The sequence below is a fragment of the Pinus tabuliformis genome, chromosome 5_1, assembly GCF_031772625.1.
Source record: "Pinus tabuliformis cultivar Carrire ecotype Pingquan chromosome 5_1, CPIR1, whole genome shotgun sequence".
NCBI lineage: Eukaryota > Viridiplantae > Streptophyta > Pinopsida > Pinales > Pinaceae > Pinus > Pinus tabuliformis.
This window is the reverse complement of record NC_142305.1, coordinates 608,203,325-608,225,142: the sequence shown is the minus strand read 5'-3', so window position 1 is coordinate 608,225,142 and position 21,818 is coordinate 608,203,325. Positions and strand designations below refer to the sequence as shown.

Sequence of the window (21,818 nt, the reverse complement as noted above, 5' to 3'; positions counted from 1 at the left end):
GGATTTATATATGGCATTGTGACCAAATAGAATTTTCTAGACTAGAGGAGGATGTGGAATGATTTCATCTAGAAGGAGAAAATGAGGAGTTCCAAGAGTAGAAGTCATCGTGGTGGGGTAGATGAGGAGGATAGTGTTGCCCTCGTTGTTAAGGGAAACAAGAAGGCCAATAAGGGGTCTTCTACTGGGGCCAAGCAGCAGAAGGGGAAGTAAAAGGCCAAGGAGAAGGACATGAGAAAAGTGAAATGTTTTTCTTGTTGTAAGTTGGGTCACTACGTTGTTCAATGTTCCAAAAAGAAGGGTAAGAAGAAGTGTGTTGCAACTTTGGTAGAGGTGGATGAGTTCACCTCCAGATTTGACACAAAGATTGTTTTAGTGGTGAGTCGCAACACTAGTGTCGTGTCTTCTAGTGTGTGGATTGTATATAGTGGAGCTTCCTGCCATATGACTAGAGTTAGAGAGAACTTCATGAGTGTCACACATGATGATTTTGGAGGTTGTGCTTGGAGATAACTCCAAGGTTAGACTAGCAGGAGTGGGTTTCCTTTCATCGGGAGTCATCACCTCCTTTGAAAGTGACGAATTTTTTTTATGTTCTAGGGTTGAGGAAGAACTTGATTTCAGTCTCCAGTATTGAGGACAGGGGTATGTAGTGGTGTTCCGAGGAGGATAGGTGCTTATCTATCGCGGGGGTTCTAGCATCAAGTCTATTAGAGTGATTGTAGTTCATAGTGAGAGACTTTATAGGTTTATGTTTCAACTTACTGAAGCCTTAGTGGCATATACCAACAATAGTGAGTTGTGTGAGATATGGTACATGAGGATGGCTGACTTACACCACAGATCCTTCAGGATGCAAAGGGAGATGGTTTCAGGATTACCTAAGTTCAACATTGAGCATCATGATGTGTCCAGGGAGTGTGATTTGGGAAAGTACACCAAGACATCTTTCTTAAGTAGTGATAGTAGGGTAGCAGGTACCCTAGACTTGGTACACTCTTATGTGTGTGGTTTTATGTCTCATGTATCATTGGGTGGACACAAGTACTATGTTACTTTCATTGATGAATACTCCAGAAAGACCTAGATTTTCTTTGTGAAGACCAAGGATCGGGTCTTCAAGAGGTTCCAAGAGTTTAAGGCTCTTGTGGAGAACCAGACGGGGAAGAAGATCAAGGTGTTGAGATCAAATAACAGGGGCGAGTATACCTCCAAGGAGATGAAATAGTTTAGTAGGAGTGTTAGAATTAGGAGGGAGTACATAGTGCCTTATAACCCCCAGTAGAATGGGGTGGTGGAGAGGAATAATAGGGCCATAGTGGGTGCAACTAGAGCTATGTTGCATGAACAAAGGCTACCTTTCTTTTTATGGGTCGAGGCATGCAAAACTACACTATACTTGCAAAATAGGAGTCCCCATAGAGTCTTGGGGAGTAAGACTTATGAGGAGGCTTCTTCTGGGAAGAAGCCTGAAATTGGACACATCAAGATTTTTGAGTGCCTTACATATTCACACATCCTTGAGGAGAAGAGGGTGAAGATAGAAACCACTATATATAAGAGTACCTTTGTGGGTTACAATGAGACCAGTGAGGCCTACCATATATACATCCATGTGACGAGGAAAGTTGTCCTGAGGTGGGATGTGAGATTTGAGGAGGAAGGGGCCTTGAGGAGGTCTTAGAAGGTTGATTGGGTAGAGCAACAAGCTCCTTAGTAGGGGACCACACCACAGGTATTAGGATCTTTACATGGTACACTAGGATCACGAGGATCACTTAGTTTTGGGGTGATAGGTTCTTAGAGTCCAGGATCACTAGGCACAAGATCTCAAAGTACATGTTTCTCATAGACCATAATAGGGGATTCCCCACCAGGCGAAGAGGCTCTAGTGAAGGATTTTCCCATACCAGTAGAGGAGGCCACTATAGGGAAGAGGAAGCCAAAATGGCTTCGAGAGACATTGAAAGAAGCACATGAGACAGTGGGGAAACCCAAGTGGTCAGTGAGAGAGAGTAGACCACTAGAGAGGTTGCGTGGATATGTGGCAGATGTTGTGGAGACTGAGCCAAGTGGCTATGAGGAGGCTGCTAGTCAGAAGATTTGGAGGGATGCCATGGTGGACGAGTATGCCTCCATCATGAAGAATGATGTGTGGGAGGTAGTGTTGAGACTTGAGGGGAAGTCAGTGGTGACTTCTTTGTGGCTCTATAAGATCAAACATGTCCCACATGGCAGCATGGAGAAGTTCAAAGCTTGTTTTGTGGTTATCACAGGTAGAGGGAGTTGACTATGAGGAGATGCTTTTACTAATTGCTCGTTATACCTTTATTAGAGCAGTGATATCTATACCATCTAAGATGGGTTGGAAGATTCACTAGATGGATGTGAATACTACCTTTCTCAATGGGGTCATACATGAGGTGGTGTAGATTGAGTAGCCACATAGCTTTGAGGTGCATGGGAGAGATTCTCATGTGTGTAGGCTTAAGAAAGCCTTATATGGACTGAAACAAGCACCTGGAGCATGGTACAAGAGGATTGATGCCTACTTCTACCAGATGGGTTTCTAGAAAAGTGATGTGGATCTGAACCTATACTTCATCATGGTTGGTGATGATCCGCTCATTTTGGTTCTGTATGTGGATGACTTGTTTATTACAAGAGGAGAGACTCATCCAACACTACAAGAGGGACCTTGATTAAGAGTTTGGCAAGACCGATATGGGACTAATGCATTACTTTTTGGGGTTGGAGGTTTGGTAGGAGGATGGGCATATCTTTGTGGGCTAGGGAAGATATGCAAGGGACATACTGAGGATATTTCATATAGAGGATTGCAAGCCTATTGCTACTCTGATGATCACCAACTAGAAGGAGTTGCATGCTTGAGATTTTGAGTTGGTGAACCCCACTTTATATCATCAGTTGATCGATTCATTAATGTATATGGTCAACACTAGACCAAATATTTATTTCACAGTCAACACATTGAGTTAGTTTATGATGGAGCCCAGGAGAGTGCATTGGGTGGCTACGAAACATATGTTGTGGTACCTACATGGCACAATGTACTATGGTTTGGACTATGTCCATGGAGATGGAGTCAGGTTGACATGTTGTATAGACTCAGATTGGGCAGGAAGTTCTAGTGACTGGAAAAGTAATTTTAGATGTTGTTTTATGTTGGGTTTGACAATGGTGTCGGTGTAGCAAAGATCAATGGCATTGAGCTTAGTAGAAGCTAAGTATATTGCAGCTAGTAAAGCTAGTTGCAAGGCTATTTGGCTTCAAAAGATGATTTGTGTCTTATTTGGGCAAAGGCTGAGACCAACTATGATACACTACGATAATCAGAGTTGCATTAAACTCATAGAAAATCCAGTATTTGATGACTGGTCAAAGCACATAGAGATCAAGTATCACTTCATTAGCACTTGGGTTCAAAGAGGAGCAATGATGCCTCAATATATATCCATTGATGAACATGTTGCAGATATTTTCACCAAGTCATTGCCAAGGCACAAGCATGTGTATTTCAGATATAAGATGGGAGTGGTGAGAAACACCTTCCTGAGTAAGATGGAATGTTCAAGAAAAATGTACCAAGGAGGTGTTTCCTAGTGCATTTGCATTTTTACATAGAAAAACACTTTAAAACGCCTTTTTAGCATGTGACTTTATGATTTATATTAAAGTCATGATAAAGTCACTTTATAAAGTACTTTAAGTACTATGTACTTTCTAATATTAAAGTCACTTTATGTTTTAAAGTTGACATTATGTGGAGAAAAAGTACAAGGTACAAATATAAAGTTATAAAGTGACTAGGAGACATTAATGAGGGGAACCACATGAAAAGGGGTTCAAGTGAGTGAATCATATCCACCATTGATCTAGAGGGTTGAGATCTAATCTCAGCCCTTGATAAAAAATGGTTACGATTTCCTATCTAATGAGAGCTAAATAGGGAGAAAAAGATAGAAGTTATTCATTCTTCATGTGCATTTGGAGAAGTGAAGGAAAGAGAGCCAGAGAGGAGCATGATTTTGAAGGAGGATATTTTTTCCAAGGAAGTCGACCTATAGCAAGAACAATAGTTTGAAACTCAAGTAGTGATTGTAAGCACAAAACCCTAGACCATTCTCACTCATTATCAACACGAGATTCGAGGGTTGGAGAAGAGGGTTTCCACAATTTTCAAGGAGGTTTTGACAATTATAAATACAATTGATTGATCCCACAGTCTGTGACATAAATTCAGGTTTGAGAACAAGTTGTTAGGAAAATATTCAACATGAAATTTGAGGGAGACCAACCAATTTGGTTGCCTGAAATTTGAGAGAAATTTCTTTGTTGACTGGCTCGAATTTCAAGGAAGAAGGGCAATTTTGTAGCACACGATTCGAGGGAGATAGTAGCTAGTTGTGGCACAAATTTATGAAGTGACACAATCTAGTAAGAGACATAGATTTCTAGACTATTAGTGGCTAGGTAATGGCTCATATATTTGGGAGAGATAAGTAGAAATGTTGTCATTTATTGTTATGTAAATTTCCTAAGAAAGAGAAAATGAAAAGATCCTTATATTGGTTTTCCGCTTGTGGGTTTTTCTAGGGTCAAGTTAGACCAAAAATCATTGTATCAAAACTTTGTGTATGCTTGTCTATTTTATTTTATATCAACTGAAAAGTGCAAAAGAAGTAGAGGTATTCCTAAAAGTGTTTCAAAATAATTTGCAAACCGTTTTATATTAGTTAACATTTGGGGTTGTGGGCATTGAACTACATGTAAAAAACTTTGAAACTAGGATGGGTTGCAAGCATTAAAAGTTCTCCAAACCATGGCCTCTATATTCCTTTTGAGGTTGCATCTCTAAACCCAAATCAAAGACAAAAGAACCTAGACATCAAAGGTTAGACCCAGAGATCCAACACACTCAATACTTCTAAGGAAGGGCTAGAAAAACCAAATAAACCGACTAAGAACAACAACAATAGTAAATGGAAACTAGGACAGGTTAGCATACAACATTACCTTGTTCTTAGACTTGGAATTCGACAAGAAGCTCAACTGATGGTTTGTTGCGCAGAGGAAGACCACCAGCTCTACCATTCCCACGCTTGATTATAGTTGAGGAAGCAGATTAAAACCTATGTCGATATATTAGATGGTATGTGATTGAACTGTCTTGTCTTTACTGTGAGGTAACCCTGCAAATGAAATTGCCTCATCAATGCCAAAACTTCAACTTCGAGGACACTCATCGTCCCTATATTTCACCCCACACTCTGTTAAAGCCAACCAAACTCGATAATGGAAGAAGCCATAGCCAATTGCTAGGGCATAGGGCTAAAGTCCCTACCACCATAAGAGACGTAGACTTGCCCTTTGCCTCATGACCCCCATCGAAAACCAGATTAGAAACTTAACATGCTTGTGCATTGAATTATGTTTAAGTCACACATGTTTGTGCATGGTGGAGGTGTGCCATGCCATCCATGCCTTAATCTATATGGAGGTTGGTGGGATGGTGAGCACCCTTCTCGAAACTTTCTTATCGCCATTCATCCACCCCCATCAGGGAGTAACCATTCCATATGTTAAGTGCACATTCCCATGAAATTTTTATATTGTGGTATACCATAAATTTAACAAATCCAATTTCTAACGTGAATAGTAAAACCAATAGTAGGAATGCACTCATACTCTAAGTTTCTTGATAAGCCAATCGACTATGTGGGAAGAGGCATCGTGGAAATACAATAACATATGAATATTGCCAACACCTCGAGATCAATGTTACACATACATGTTAGTGAAGACACAATATAATAAGATGGCATTAAGATTGAACACTCACCTCCTTAGGCAATTGATATTTGATGAGATTATGGTGGGACTCAATGGAAGCATTTGTGCCTAGCTCCAATGTAAAAACATACCTACAATGTTTCAAAAATATATTAGAATGATTTCTATTTATATAGACCAAATTATAACAATGACTAAATCAATAACAATCACTATGACATATATACTCACTTAATTGCAGCTCTAGCTTATCTTTGAAATAGTTTATGAAATCAAATTGCTTATGTAACTTTTGATAAAAATGAAGCACATCGTTAGCAACATCCTTGACTTACTATGAAAATACACTATCTTTCCCATGAATTAAGGCACGCCTATCTCTCTTTTAATGTGATCGTAAACATATGGTTAGTTTCTTCAACCGACATCAACACACACACGAGATGTAAAGAATTATTAGATATTTGAGAACGTCATTGTGGCTTAACAATATTTGGGTGCAATAATGTTGGAAATAAATACATAATGAATTCAAGGATGAAAGAAAAATGGTGGTACTCAATGGAAGCACTTGTTCCTAGATCCAATGTAAAAACATACCTACAATGTTTCAACAATATATTAGAATGCTTTCTATTTATATAGACAAATTTATAACAACGACTAAATTACTAACAATAACTATAACATATATACTCACTTAATTGCAGCTCTAACTTATCTTTGAAATAGTTTATGAAATCAAATTGCTTATATAACTTTTGATAAAAATGAAGCACATTGTTAGCAACATCCTTGAGTTACTATGAAAATACACTATCTTTCCCATGAATTAGGGCATGCCCATCTCTCTTTTAATGTGATCGTAAACATACTTGGTTATCTTCTTCAGCTGACATCGACACACACACAAGATGTAAAGAGTTATTAGATATTTGAAAACTTCATTGTGGCAGAACAATATTTGGGTGCAATAATGTTGGAAATAAAAACATAATGAATTCAAGGATGAAAGAAAAATGAAGTAAACTAGAAATCGTATTCCTCTAATCTTTGCAAGGGCATTGTCAACCAGACATGATGAAAGTTTGCATGTGGGAATGGTGGATGAAACACACTAGAAAATTTTTTGAAACGATGTTTCCAATGTATCCCCCACTTCATTCTTTGATATGACTCCGTTGGCATGGACGCCATTTTGATGTCTATAAAAAAATGAAATGATGTACGAAGGATACCACCATGGCACAAGATTTCATTGCAAAATAATAATGTTAAAATGGTAAATAAAGCCACTATAAAATATATTAATGATTATTATTATAGTAGCATAATGCCACCCTGGTAAATAAAGTCACTCAATTATTAATTTTGGATGGGAGTTAAGGGCATTACAAACATGAATTTTCATATTATAAAAAAATAATGCCTACCTAGTAAATAAAACAATTAGACACCAACACACTGTTTTTATTTGTACAAAATTCCAAATCCATCATAAGGAGATTATCATGCCCATTCTTAATCAAATGCACCACTCACCATCTCATCATTACCCCTAGCATGATTGACTTCCAATTTAGTAGAAACAATTCATCTCACTCCTTTCCACCCAACACTAGACATTAAGGGAGTCAATGTCATGAATCTAATATTGTGTGCCATCAATCAATTTTCTTTGGTCTATAATGTCTCCTTTTTATAGGAATTCATCCCTCCCCATTATGAGCAAATTGTCATGGGCTTATTGTGTTGAAAATATCAAAACATGCTTACTATGTATCTCAATTGGAGAAGCACCAACAAAAATGAGAGATCCTCCCAATGTTGTTGGAAAGAAGGAAATTGCATTGAGTATCGTGGCATGTAGTCCTTGAGTGGTATTGTATCCTTAGCAGAAATATGTGCTATGTGGGAAGGATGGAACACCACAAGATGAACCCAGAAGGGCATATGGAGGAAGCAAGAGGACCACCACATGACTTCAGCTAAATTGGCATGTTGAAGTGTATCATTAGATAGATGATATTTTCCCTCCATTTTTGGTTACATGGGATGATATGGACTGTCCTCACTTATTTTTGTTGCTACTTTTAAAGAAAAACATGTCCTTTATGTTATGCATTGTGTAGTTGATTTTTTATGCATTTGTGAATGTAACCTCAATTAGAATTGGAATTTAGAAATGACTTCCAATTATCATTTTGCTAGACTTTAAGAAAATTAAAACTTATTGAGCATCTTTTACACTTTGATGACAAGTAATAGAATTAGCTAACTATATTTCACAACCAGAAGGATTCATAACAATTATTTTGACCATTGAATTCCATCCTTGTGGGCCTCAAGAATTGCACATTTCCTACTTCATTGATGTATTGGCTCTACCATCATTTTTCACATTGAAACCAATTAATCCAAATCATTTTTGCCTAAGACTCTTTTGATCATCAAGTTCTATTATTATGGATATCAACCATTGCATTTCCCTTGTTGCATTAGTTTTAACTTCCCTTCTTTACATCAAAATTGATTAATTAAAATAATTTCCATTACTGATATATCCTACTATTCCAACTATAATCCCTTTTTGTTATTAAAATCATTAATATTATCTTCAATGGTTTGATTCATGCTTTGGTGTAGCTAACTCTATTTCATATGTCATGAGATATTTTTCCCTTTCAAACTTGAACCCCCTTTTTTCATTAATATCATCTTCAATTGTTTTATTCATGCTTTTGTGTAGCTAATTCTATTTTACATATTGATAACATATTGGTTATCATAGTTGATAGAGTTCAATATTCATGATTTCCACAAACTTACTTCAAACCTTTTTAAGTTCTTATAGGATGTCAACAAACCTTTTTAAGTTCTTATAGGATGTCAACAAATTCAAGGTTAGTGATATAGAATTGAGGAACAACATTATTTGCACCATTAGGATAATCCATAACATCAGCCCATTGTGATTGACGTTATTTCTCATACAGATTATGTGTGTCTTCATAGGTAACTGATTAGTTGGTTATCACATCAGTCTAAACGCACCGAAGGGCTTCGGTTGAATTCCACCCGGCACCACTGCAGTGTCGGTTTTCCTCACGCATGAGCTGCCATTGCAGTGCTTCTTCATTTTCGTGGCTTGGTCTCCCTTTCAATATTGAATATTGGGTTATTTTTATCAACCAATTGGTGCCGTGGTGTAGTTGGTTATCACGTCAGTCTAACACACTGAAGGTCTCCGGTTCAAGTCCGGGCGGCGCCAGGTTTCTGTTACTTGGCCTGGAACTGCCGTTACATATATTTTTTCTGTTACATGACCTGGAATCGGTATGATGATGTAGTTAGGTTAATAATTTGCCACAAAGTTCCTTCTGTTGAATGCAGTAGCTGCTGTTACATATCTTTTGTCTTTTTTCTTTTCTTTACATGACCTGCAACAGGTATATGATGATTTAGTTAAGTTTGTCAAATGCTGTTTGCACTGTTGGTTATCACGTTAGTCTAACACACTGACGGTCTCCGGTTCAAGTCCAGGGGACGCCACACTAGAGGTTTCCCGCTCCAAGTTGTGGAGGCCTCATTGTAGTGTCCGCCACACTAGAGGTTTCCTGCTCCAAGTTGTGGAGGCCTCATTGTAGTGTCCAAATTTATGCTCATCCTTTTCCTAAGTGCATTATTTTGGGCTTAAAAAAACCATTATTTTGGGCTTTTGAAAAAAACAATTAGAAAAATGAATGAATCAAATTTATGATCATCTTTTTTATAAAAGCATTTTTTTTTCTTAGCTTTTTTCATTATTTTGGGCTTTTGAAAAAAACAATTAGAAAAATGAATGAATCAAATTTATTATCATCCTTTTTATAAAAGCATTTTTTTTGGCTTTAAAAAAAAATAATTAGAAGAATGAATGAATCATATTTATGCTCATTTGTCCAAATTTATGCTCATCCTTTTCCTAAGTGCATTATTTTGGGCTTAAAAAAACCATTATTTTGGGCTTTTGAAAAAAAACAATTAGAAAAATGAATGAATCAAATTTTGGGCTTAAAAAAACCATTATTTTGGGCTTTTGAAAAAAACAATTAGAAAAATGAATGAATCAAATTTATGATCATCCTTTTTATAAAAGCATTTTCTTTTCTTGGCTTTTTTCATTATTTTGGGCTTTTGAAAAAAACAATTAGAAAAATGAATGAATCAAATTTATGATCATCCTTTTTATAAAAGCATTTTTTTGGCTTTAAAAAAAAAGCATTTTTTTGGCTTTAAAAAAAAATAATTAGAAGAATGAATGAATCATATTTATGCTCATTGGTCCAAATTTATGCTCATCCTTTTCCTAAGTGCATTATTTTGGGCTTAAAAAAACCATTATTTTGGGCTTTTGAAAAAAAACAATTAGAAAAATGAATGAATCAAATTTTGGACTTAAAAAACCATTATTTTGGGCTTTTGAAAAAAAACAATTAGAAAAATGAATGAATCAAATATATGATATCCTTTTTATAAAAGCATTTTTTGTCTTTAAAAAAAGCATTTTTTTTGGGTTTAAAAAAAAACAATTAGAAGAATGAATAATCATATTTATGCTCATCTTTTTTATTTGATTTACAATATTGAAGTAGTATGTTGTTTTTTATGTTTTTTTTTTTTCTTTTTTCGCAATGGATTATATGGACAAATTAAGTATTACATAATTAAAACAAAAATTTAAAAAGTATTATGTTGTTTCTCGAGGATATATATGTATATATTTTTTCTTCATGCATCATTTTTCTCTACAATGTATTTATCTGAAGCTTTATAGATAAAATTTTATCTGGGGTTATAGACTATGACATATAATTTTAGGAAAATCAAACTCACCCTAGCTCAAAGGCCTAGAGTGACACAGGGAAGTGTTTCTACACATTATGCCTCATTGTAGTGTCCAAATTTATGCTCATCCTTTTCCTAAGTGCATTATTTTGGGCTTAAAAAAACCATTATTTTGGGTTTTTGAAAAAAACAATTAGAAAAATGAATGAATCAAATTTATGATCATCCTTTTTATAAAAGCATTTTCTTTTCTTGGCTTTTTTCATTATTTTGGGCTTTTGAAAAAAACAATTAGAAAAATGAATGAATCAAATTTATGATCATCCTTTTTATAAAAGCATTTTTTTGGCTTTAAAAAAAAGCATTTTTTTGGCTTTAAAAAAAAATAATTAGAAGAATGAATGAATCATATTTATGCTCATTTGTCCAAATTTATGCTCATCCTTTTCCTAAGTGCATTATTTTGGGCTTAAAAAAACCATTATTTTGGGCTTTTGAAAAAAAAAATTAGAAAAATGAATGAATCAAATTTTGGGCTTAAAAAAACCATTATTTTGGGCTTTTGAAAAAAAACAATTAGAAAAATGAATGAATCAAATATATGATATCCTTTTTATAAAAGCATTTTTTGTCTTTAAAAAAAGCATTTTTTTTGGGTTAAAAAAAAAACAATTAGAAGAATGAATAATCATATTTATGCTCATCTTTTTTATTTGATTTACAATATTGAAGTAGTATGTTGTTTTTTATGTTTTTCTTTTTTCTTTTTTCGCAATGGATTATATGGACAAATTAAGTATTACATAATTAAAATAAAAATTTAAAAAGTATTATGTTGTTTCTCGAGGATATATATGTATATATTTTTTCTTCATGCATCATTTTTCTCTACAATGTATTTATCTGAAGCTCTATAGATAAAATTTTATCTGGGGTTATAGACTATGACATATAATTTTAGGAAAATCAAACTCCCCCTAGCTCAAAGGCCTAGAGTGACACAGGGAAGTGTTTCTACACATTATGCCTCAACATTGGGACTCTGAAAGAGAGATGGGCTAACAAATTTGGGGCCAACTGTTATAACTCAAAAGGTCACCATCTAGGCCTTCCATAGCTCAAAGTGCCATCCCCTTGGGTCTACTAGGGAAAGACGTAAAAAATGGAGGCTAGAATACAAAAAGAAGTCCATGGAAACCCTAAAAACTAGTGTGTTTCCTTTTCAATGCACATAGAACACTAGCAGGGAGAGTTGCAATGCTCTTGTTGGCTTTCCAAGGAGAGTTGAATGCTCTAGATACACAACAAAAGAAAGTTGAAGTGGCTAGGGCTAGTAGAGTGAATGGATAAGGGCCATATTAAACATGGTCAAAAAAGTGTTTAGATACATTTAATCACTCCTCCAAATCTCTCCATATAAGCAATGCTCTCCATGGGACAAAGGGAGAAAATTTGATACAACAAAATGTTGTCAGAAGGAGGACCCAAGTTTCCTTTCCAATAAGCTGAAAAATATTGTGTGCCTTGATATCAAGTTGTGGTGAGAGGAGGGATAAGGACCAAGGAATACATTTGGAGCAAGTATTGTAAACACCAGTATCATAGTGAAACGTTTACCCCCCGCCCATCCACCCCCCACCCCCCACCAACAACATAATTTCCTTGAGGTTATTTGTGTTTGTATTTGGGCTTTCATAATCCTAATGCTAACTTTAGTCTACATGGACATAGAATTGAAGACTTTTTGTTTTATATGTGCAGGTAACAAGTGAGGAGATTCATGGAACCAAGATCTCAAAGAATTTGATCACTATAACTATTAGATAGCCAACTTCCATGATAAGGTACATGCGATTCTCTTTCTTGTTTACTTTTGTTTTGCACATTTGCATTTTGAATTTTCTGGGTTAAGTAGACACCATCACACACTATTTGTCACAGGTCTTGGGCAAGCCTATGGTTAAGAGTACTCAGTCACTATTGAGGAGATTTCATCTAACACCAACAAAAACCAACACAACCTCCTTGTGTTTTTCATATTCAAGAATTTCAGTTAAGAAAATACAATATATGTAAAACTTGAAAGTTGAAGCCAAAGAAGAAAAAAATGATTTACTGAAAGAAGAGAATGTTTTGTCTCATGGAGTGAAGAATAATTTAAGAAAATGTCCTTTTAGTAGTTGAAATATAGTTAGGGAATTTTTCCTTTTCAATAAATAACAAAGTAATTAGTTTGTAAACATTCATTGCCAATCAAATTTAGAGGTATAGCACAAATTATGTGCTCAAGTTTTTAATGTTAACTCATAGAGAAAGCCAACAACTATTATTAAATCTAGGCAACCATGAAAATGCAATTATCTTATCTAAAATATTAGGATTTCTTTGTCCTCCAAAGAAACATAAAATCTAGTTGTTGCTCTCACTAGAAATTTTAATTTAATCTAGGGATAAAATGCTAATAGTTTTCAATTCTAAAAAGTTCACTTCTTCAACTTGAGCACCTTGTAAGTTATTCATTTCACTCATAATTTATATGCAGTGCTTTCCTATCAAGAGGATATTGTTCTAGTTATCTTCATTGTTTTAAGAGCTCACTATTATCATTGGAAAATGATAAGTGCACATTAATTTTTCCTAGGCAGTGTCTTTCATCCTATGAACCTAGAAATAACCAATAACTTGGGTTTCCAAAACCATTTATATAGTGAAGTTATTATTTGTGGATTAAGATATAAAAACTCATACCTCATAAATATGTACTTGGAAAATAAGGGCTACAATATATTATTTCCTTTTCTCATGGTCATCAACAAAAATATGGTGCAATTAAGAGATAAACCATGAAAATAGAGTATCAATCTAGCAACCAACTTTTAGAAACATATCTAATGTATAACCAAACTAATGGACCAATAAAAAATTAATGAATAACCCTTAAAAAATTTCATATCCATATTTCTTTAAATTCCCAGTGGTAATCCCTCTAAAAAATCACATGCAAAATAAACTAGAAAATCATATAAAAACACCTTTCAGATATACATATTCCATAACCAAACACCTTTTGCATAATCGTTTAAATAACACAAATAGATAGATTATAGAGATATAGAATATTTTGTTGGACAATTGGTGGTGTATGGGTGGTTGTGTTAGCGTTGGCATTGATGTTAAAAGGGTCAGCATGACGATTAGGTGTTTGAGAGGAATTTCATGGTAGTTGTAGGCTTTATGTAGAGAATCATCACAGTAGTAGGCTTATTGGAGAAGCCATAAAAAGATGACTATGGTGGTTGGGAGTTCAACATTCCAAGCACAAGAAGAAGAGTCAAGGAGAAAAGTGTGGCAAAGAGTTTGTAGCCATATCAGAGGTAGAAAATTGACTCAAAGTATACATTGAACCTTATCCAATGAAAAGTGCTTTGGAAGAGTTTTCAACGATATGCGGGAGTCCAAAAATGGACCCCTAGATCAAAAGATATGGTCTGTCGAAGTCCAGGCATTTGAAGCCTTAAGAAGGATGAGATATCGGAATAGGCAACATATCAGATATTGGAACCCCGAAGATCAGCACATCGGGACATCAACATATCAGATATTAGAACCCCGAAGATTAACACATCGGGACATCGACGTATCAGACTATCAAAACTTCTTAAGAAAGGAATCTTTAGAAGTTACAATATCTGATAATTCTGATATTACAAAAAATGTCGAGAAATGCCGAAGAAAATTAACGAAGGATCCTATTGAAAAACCAAGGTTTGACAAACCCTCTTCTCTCTCCTCTAGTAGGACACATGGCGGCATAAGATTGGCTCCGAGAAGCTGCAGTGGCATTTGACATTAGCATGACATGGCAGTATGACAAGACACGTGGCAGGAAGTTTCAACATTATTGGGTGGCTTAATGGGCCAAATTTGGGTGACACGTGTCACCATTATGGAGTCACCACATGGATTAATGATGCCATATCAGAGGTCAACATATCGAAGGATGAAGACCTCGTAACTTCAATGCAGATGGTTTTTGGAAAAGTTACGATGGAAGGGGCTTTCAATATTGGGTTGGCACTTGGTCATGAGAATCCAAAGAACCAAGGGCGCAAAGCAGTTAATAAAGGAATATTGGCCCCCGACAGGAACAAAATGCCTTAGCACCTAAAAGCTAAGCCGCAAGTTACAGCTCTTGGTCCCATGGAGGAGAAATGCTCAAGGAGCTAAGCATCAAAGGAGCTGAGGATATCGAGACTGAGAAATATCGTAACGTTTCAATTTTGAAAGTTACGATACTGAGGAGCTCTGATACAGTGCTAAGCCCTGGTCACAGCTCTTGGTCCTATGAGAAAGCAGCGGAAGGCAAAGGGAGCCAAGGATATCAGGGAGTACAACATTGTAACGTTCCGCCTTTGTAAAGTTATGATATGGCGTTTCTCCGATGAAGTAGTACAACGAGTTAAAGGGTGTATGGGTCGAAAGCTATGGAATTGAATGCAGGCTTAGGGGAGTTGATCGTTGAAATGGGCTAAACCTGTAGAAGACTCTGTAACAAGGAATCAAGGACGACATTTCTAGTAGAGACAAATTTGGGTGAATGAAGGAAGCAATCGGCTGCTTCGCGTGCATGAATGGTTGTGATAAATGAGAATCAGAGTGGTCACCTTTGTGAATTGTCAAGTTCTATGGAGCGATAAATGAGAATGGGGCTCTTGGAGGAGTGTGCAGGTCACTTGAGAATTAATTTCTCAGCATGGAGCTCTACGCAGTCAAACGATAAATAACTGCAAGGTCCATCTTTGATTTGGTACTGTGACAAGAAACTACCAGGAGACACAACAACAAAAAGGAATCCATGACGAAGTACACTTGGGTAGCTAAAGTACAAACAACAAAGACTGCCTTGTGCAGAGTGCCTCAGTGAAACAAAAACATTGCCTGCAATTGAGGAGATGGGGGAGTTGAGCAGATTGCTGAAGCGTTGAGAAAAGAGTCATGTGCAAAGAGATAGTGAGGTTGAAACACCAAGGAGTATATTATGTGATACAATAGTAAGTGCAACAAGAGTGTTGTGTGGAGAATAGTGAGGGTAGTGTTGAAGAGCAGTCAACAGAGAGCCCTTGACAAAGGAGGCAGAGCGCATAGGAAGTGTTGATGTGAGCAACATGAAAACATCTGTTGCATGAGAGCACAAAGGAAAAAGTGCAGAAGTTGAATCTACAAAAAACTATTTTGGTATTTTACTTGTAATATTGTATGCCTCTATTTTTAGTTTGAAAAATGTATGAAATAGTAGAACAATTGTAGGAGTAGGTTGATGCCTGCACACTGAAGAGGTTGGTGCTTTCTTACTAAAGGGTGTTAGTGCCTCCAGTGAGTGGTTCTAAAAAACAAAAAGATGTAATTAAGTGGGTGCTTAATTGACATCATAAAAAAACCACAAATTTGGTGGTTTTTTCCCTCTGGGTTTCCACGTGAAAAACACTGTGTCAAATGTGTGTGCTTCTCATGTGATTGTTGTATGAACATGTATGTTTGAAATTTTTGTTCATTTTTTTTTGTGAATGAATGCTCTCACAAGTAAAATAAGTTAATATGGAATTGTAAGGCTAACAAAAAAATAAAAATAATCTCACAATTACCAATTCACCACCCCCCCAAGCAATTCCTTATTTCAACAATTGGTATTAAAGCCAAGTTCCTTCAGCAACAGTTTAATCACTATAAGGTAGATCTAAAGGAATTATGTCTAGGAAAGAGAGTCAAGAGGCTTACTCAAGTAGAATACTAGTCTTTGATGGGACAAACTATGTCTTTTGGAAAGTGAGAATGGAAGTGTATCTTATGTCCCTGGGAGTAGATGTTTGGACTCCAACAATAGTAGACTACAATTTCCATGCTATTCCTCCCACTGATGCAGATGGTAAAAAATTATATGGGAACAATACTAAAGCCACGAATTTCATTCTATTTAGCCTTAGTTAATCAAGATTTGTAAAATTTATGCATTATAAGTCTATTAAGGAAGTGTTGGTAAAGGTTAATCAAAGTCATGAAGGAGATGACAAAGTCAAGTAGGCAAAACTTCAGACCTTCAGAATGAGGTTTGAGAGCTTGAGAATGAGTGAAAATGAAATCATAGCAGAATACTTCCTCAAAGTTGATGAAGTGACTAATATGATTAGAGGACTTGGTGAAGAGGTCAAGGAAGAGATGATTGTTCAAAAAATATTAAGATCTCTACCCATGAGATTTAATGCCAAAGTCTCAGCTATTGAAGAAATGGCTAATTTAAAGGATCTCAAGATGGACTAGCTGCATGGTACTCTCACAGCCTATGAGATGAGAGTAGGAATAGAAAAGTATGAACCAAAGGAAGAAACATTCAAAGTATCCAGAAAGGCCAAGGAGCATAAAGATCATCAAGACTGCTCCAACTGTGAATCTGATCAGGAGCTGGCTCAACTAGCCAGAAAACTGAAGCGTGGCTCAAGAAAATATAAAGGGAAGTTTCCCTTTAAGTGTTTTGATTATGGAAGAGTTGGACATTTCTTGTCCAAATTCCCTTATAAAGAAAAGGCTGAAAGGGAAGAGGATCTGAAATTTGGAAACAAGTCTCAGACACATCAGAAGAAAAATCTCTATAAGAAAAAGGGGTTCTACTCCAAAGAGGATAGCTCAACACCAGAGTCAGACAGTGAAAACTCATTGGAGAATGAGTCAGATAAGTATCTTCTTATGGCTTTCGAAACAAACTCCAAGAAACAAGGTATTATGGAATCTGAAGAGGAAGAAGAAGAAGGAGTAGTGGACCTTGAAGGGGAACTCATCAATGCCCTTGATGAGTTAAAGAAAGAAAGGAATAATAATAAGCAGCTAAAGGAATAGTTACAACGTGCATAAGAAGGTATGTATAACTCTGATAATGAGAAGTTTTTCAAAAAGAAAAGATTGAGGAAGCTATTAAGAGCAAAGATAGTCTAGTTCTTCTACTGGAAGAAAAAAAGGATTCTGTGAGAGACTAGAAGAGGAGAACAAGCATTTGAAATAGGAGTTGCTTAAGTTAAAAATGGAAATAATCCCACTTACATGCAAAGATGATATTTTTCCTTTGAAAGTTAAACTAGAGGAGGCTAAACAAAAAGAAGAGGTTCTTCAAGATATGATCCAAGAATGGGAAGAGAATTGTCAAAGTCTTGAAGCAGAGGTTGTCTCTATGAGAACTGATCTTGAGAGAATAAAGACCGAGAAGGGTTTAAATGAAATTTTTTCTGAAGGGACAAGGAGACTAGATCAGATCCTGAATAGTCAAAGGCCCTTAAGAATCAAAATTGGTCTGGGATACTCTAAGACACAAGAATATTCTATGGGGAAGATAAAATTCAGGTTTGCAGGATTTGAAGAACCATAGAGCCATGGGAAGAACAATCATGAAAGAATTAATGAAGACAAAAGAGAAGCAGGGCAAAGAGGATATTGTCAATGGACAATGAACCAATCAGCCAGACGACCAAGGTATTTTCCTACACAATCTCATAATGCTTCCAACAATAGGCATGCCTACTTGTTTTATGGTCACTGTTATAAGTTTCATACCTTTGGACATAAAGCTATTGACTATAGAAGGATCAAAGTTGAAAGAGATGAAAATCCCAGATATAATACGTATTGGATTTATAAATCTCAAAACTCTTCTCTCAGAAATTAGAATGTCTTCTCTCCCTTGCTAAGTGAAGTAGAATGCTTCAAATGTAATAATTTTTGGCACAAAGCTAGTGAGTGAAAATGCATGTTTGAATACCTATCTAAGTCCTAAAATATTAGACAATCAGTTATCCAAAAGGATAAGGGGAGCTGGAAACGAAAGACTAAAAAGAGCATGCAGTGTGGACTTTCCTTATCAGCTCATAATCAAGAAACAAATGGTATGAGGATAGTGGTTGTTCCAAACATATGACTGGGGACAAAATAAAACTTCTCTCACTAAAAGAAAATGATAGAGGAAACAATGCTCCAACAAGAATCAAGGTTAAAGGTGTAGTCAATCTTGATAAAAAAAATAAAAGCACAAAATGCGTTGTATGTAGAAGGTCTTAAGCACAATCTGCTTAGTGTTAGTCAAATGTGTGATAATGGCTACGATGTGACCTTTCGATCTAAAGACTGTGAGATCGCAACATGAAGAATGGAAAACTGGTGGGAAAAGAAATCAAAACTCACAATAATATATACATATTTGATGACTCTATGGTTAACTGTTGTTTAAGAAAAATGAATGAAGCACATTTGTGGCACAAGAGGCTTGGGCATAGCTCTGAGACGATTACCGAGACCGTCAAGGACCAATAACTCAATATTCAAGTCATGTCAATTTCGCAAACATACTAGGACTCATTTCAAGTCAAAAGAGTTCTCCTCATCCAGATCTCTAGAGCTCATTCACACATACATTTGTGGCCCAACTAGAGAAAAAACCTCAAAAGGAGAGAGGTATTTCATGTTGCTCATTGATTATTTCACCAAGGCCACTTGGATTGTCCTCTTAAAATAAAAATTGGAAGCATTCAAGCATTTCAAGACTTTTAAAGCTCAAGTAGAAAATTAGAAATAATTAAAGATAAAATGTTCAAGATCATATAGAGGAGGAGAGTACACCTCAAGGGAATTTGAGGAATTATGTGAAGAGCATGACATCAAGAGGCAATACTCAGTGGCTAGAACTCCACAACAAAATGGAGTAGTAGAGAGGAAGAACATAAAAATCCAGGAAATGACTAGAGCAATGTTGGATGAAGCAGGAATGTCTCACAACTTTTGGGGAGAAGTAGCCCAGGCAACAGTATATCTGTCAAATAGAAATCAACTCAGGTCTAATAGTTGTAAAACTTTCTATGAGTTGTGGAAGGGAAGACATGCATTAATTAAACACCTCAAGGTGTTTGGAAGCAAGTGCTTCATCAAAAGGAATGATAAGAATCCTGGAAAGTTTGATTCATGTGTTGGTGAAGGGATATTTCTTGGGTACTCTGCTTGAAGAAAAGGATATAAGTTTTACAATAAGCGGACAAAAAATATTGAGGATTGCATTGACGTAATAGTAGATGAAGTAGGTTCACAAAGTGAGTCCTCTAAAATAAATATGAACTAAGATGATGAAGAAAGTTCAGATTTGAGGTCCACGGATTTGGAGGAAACATATTCAGACAATGAAGGTGAGGAAGAAGGCACAACTTCAAGGCCAAAGACACCCTCCAGGTATGTATAAAAGGAACATCCCGAGAGTCATATTATTGGAGATCAAAGACATGGTGTCCAAACTAGGAGGAAACTTGTTGGTAGTACAAGTTATGTGAATCTGGCTCTGTTATCATAGATAGAACCCAAGAACCTCTGTCAAGCAAGTGAAGACAAGTTCTAGGTGAAAGCTATGAATGAAGAACTTGATCAGATTGAAAAGAATGACACCTGGGAGCTCATTCCAAGGCCTAGAGAGAAAAATGTTATTGGAACCAAATGGGTTTTCAAGAACAAACTGAATGAACAAGGTCAAGTAATCAGGAACAAAGCTCAATTGGTCTACAAAGGGTATGCCCAAATAGAAGGGGTAGATTTCGAAGAAACCTTTGCACCAGTAGCACGACTGGAAGATATCATGATATTTCTTTCTCTTTCCACCCATAAGAATATCAATGTATATCATATGGACGCGAAGTCTACATTTCTTAATGGATATTTCAAAGAAGAAGTTTACATTCAGCAGTCAAAAAGATTTTTACTCACCTCTAATGAAGGGTTCATATGCAAACTGAAGAAGGCACTGTATGGACTAAAACAAACTCCTAGAGCTTGGTACGAAAGGCTAGATAACTACATTCAACAACAAGGGTTTAAGAAAGGCGCAGTTGACAGTAACCTATATGTAAAGTCTAAAGGTGACCATCTACTGACAGTAGTTATGTATATGGATGATATAATATTTGGCAGTGATATGGAACAATTGGGGCATCAATTTGCAAAATGTATGCAAACAGAATTTGAAATGTCCATGATCAAAGAGTTGTCCTTCTTCCTGGGTCTGCAAATTACTCAGTCTCCACAAGGAGTGTTTATATCCCAATCCAAATATCTCAAGGAAACTCTGAAGAAATTTGGGATGGAAGATTGCAAACCAGTAAGCACACCTATGACTACAGGCTGCAAGTTGTGCAAAGAAGACGGAACATCGTCGGTAAATCAATCTGAATACAAATCAATGATAGGAATCTTATTGTATCTGACAACTTCAAGGCCATATATCATGCAAGCAGTGGGGCTTGTTGTTGCGTTGTGTTATATTCTTTCCACAACTAGCCCACGTAGTTAACCAAGGGGTTAAGAGGCGTGCGAAGGCCCCCCTTCATTGTGTTGATTGCGTAGCGAGGGGAGTCACAAGGGGTTTGAGGGGTGCAGGTAACTCCACTCTATGGGGTCCGGGGTAGCGCCCCAGAAAATTTTGGTTTTGGACCCTATGTTAGGTTGGACAGACCTACCTATGGTTTTGTGCATGATTTTCACACATGGTTTTGGACGCGATGGCTTTCGGTCCATGGTTTTGGATGCAATGGTTTTCGGTCCATGGTATTGGATGCTTCGGAATTCATAAATATGTATTGTAACATTGAAAGGAACATAATGAAAAATCAAGCTGGTAGTCTCGGTTTTGGGATCCAGGGGAAAATCTCTATGTATATGTGTTTTATGTGTTATGCTCTCGCATTGTTTATTTTCCGTGTTTTAGAATTCGTATGCAGGTAATTTCTGTATGGGGTTAAAACCTACAATTGGTATCAGAGTTGTTTTGGCTTCAAGGGGATGCCTTTACTGCTAAGGGGTTTCGCTCGAGCTTGTGGTAGACCCTATTCAGTGGGAGATCTGTGAGATTGATTCTGGTGGTGAAAGAAGATGGCGAGCAGTGGAAAGATAGAGATCGAGAAATTTATTGGTCAGAGTTTTGAGTTGTGGAAACTCAAGATGGAGGATCTGTTGGTGGATAAATATTAGTGGATCGCGGTAGATCCGAGTACTAAACCAACGGGGGTGTCTGATGAAGAATGGAAGAAGTTAGATTGGAAGGCAAAGAGAAAAATACGATTGTGTGTCTCAGATTCAGTATTGTTGAATGTATCAGGGGAAGCTAC

At 36.4% G+C, this 21,818-nt stretch overlaps 1 non-coding gene across 1 annotated transcript; it reads left to right on the top strand.

The window, feature by feature from the left end:
- Positions 1 to 9,011: 9,011 nt before the first annotated feature.
- On the top strand, positions 9,012 to 9,085 carry TRNAV-AAC (transfer RNA valine (anticodon AAC)). Its single transcript has one exon. It is a non-coding gene; the product is annotated as a tRNA-Val (tRNA).
- Positions 9,086 to 21,818: the final 12,733 nt, after the last annotated feature.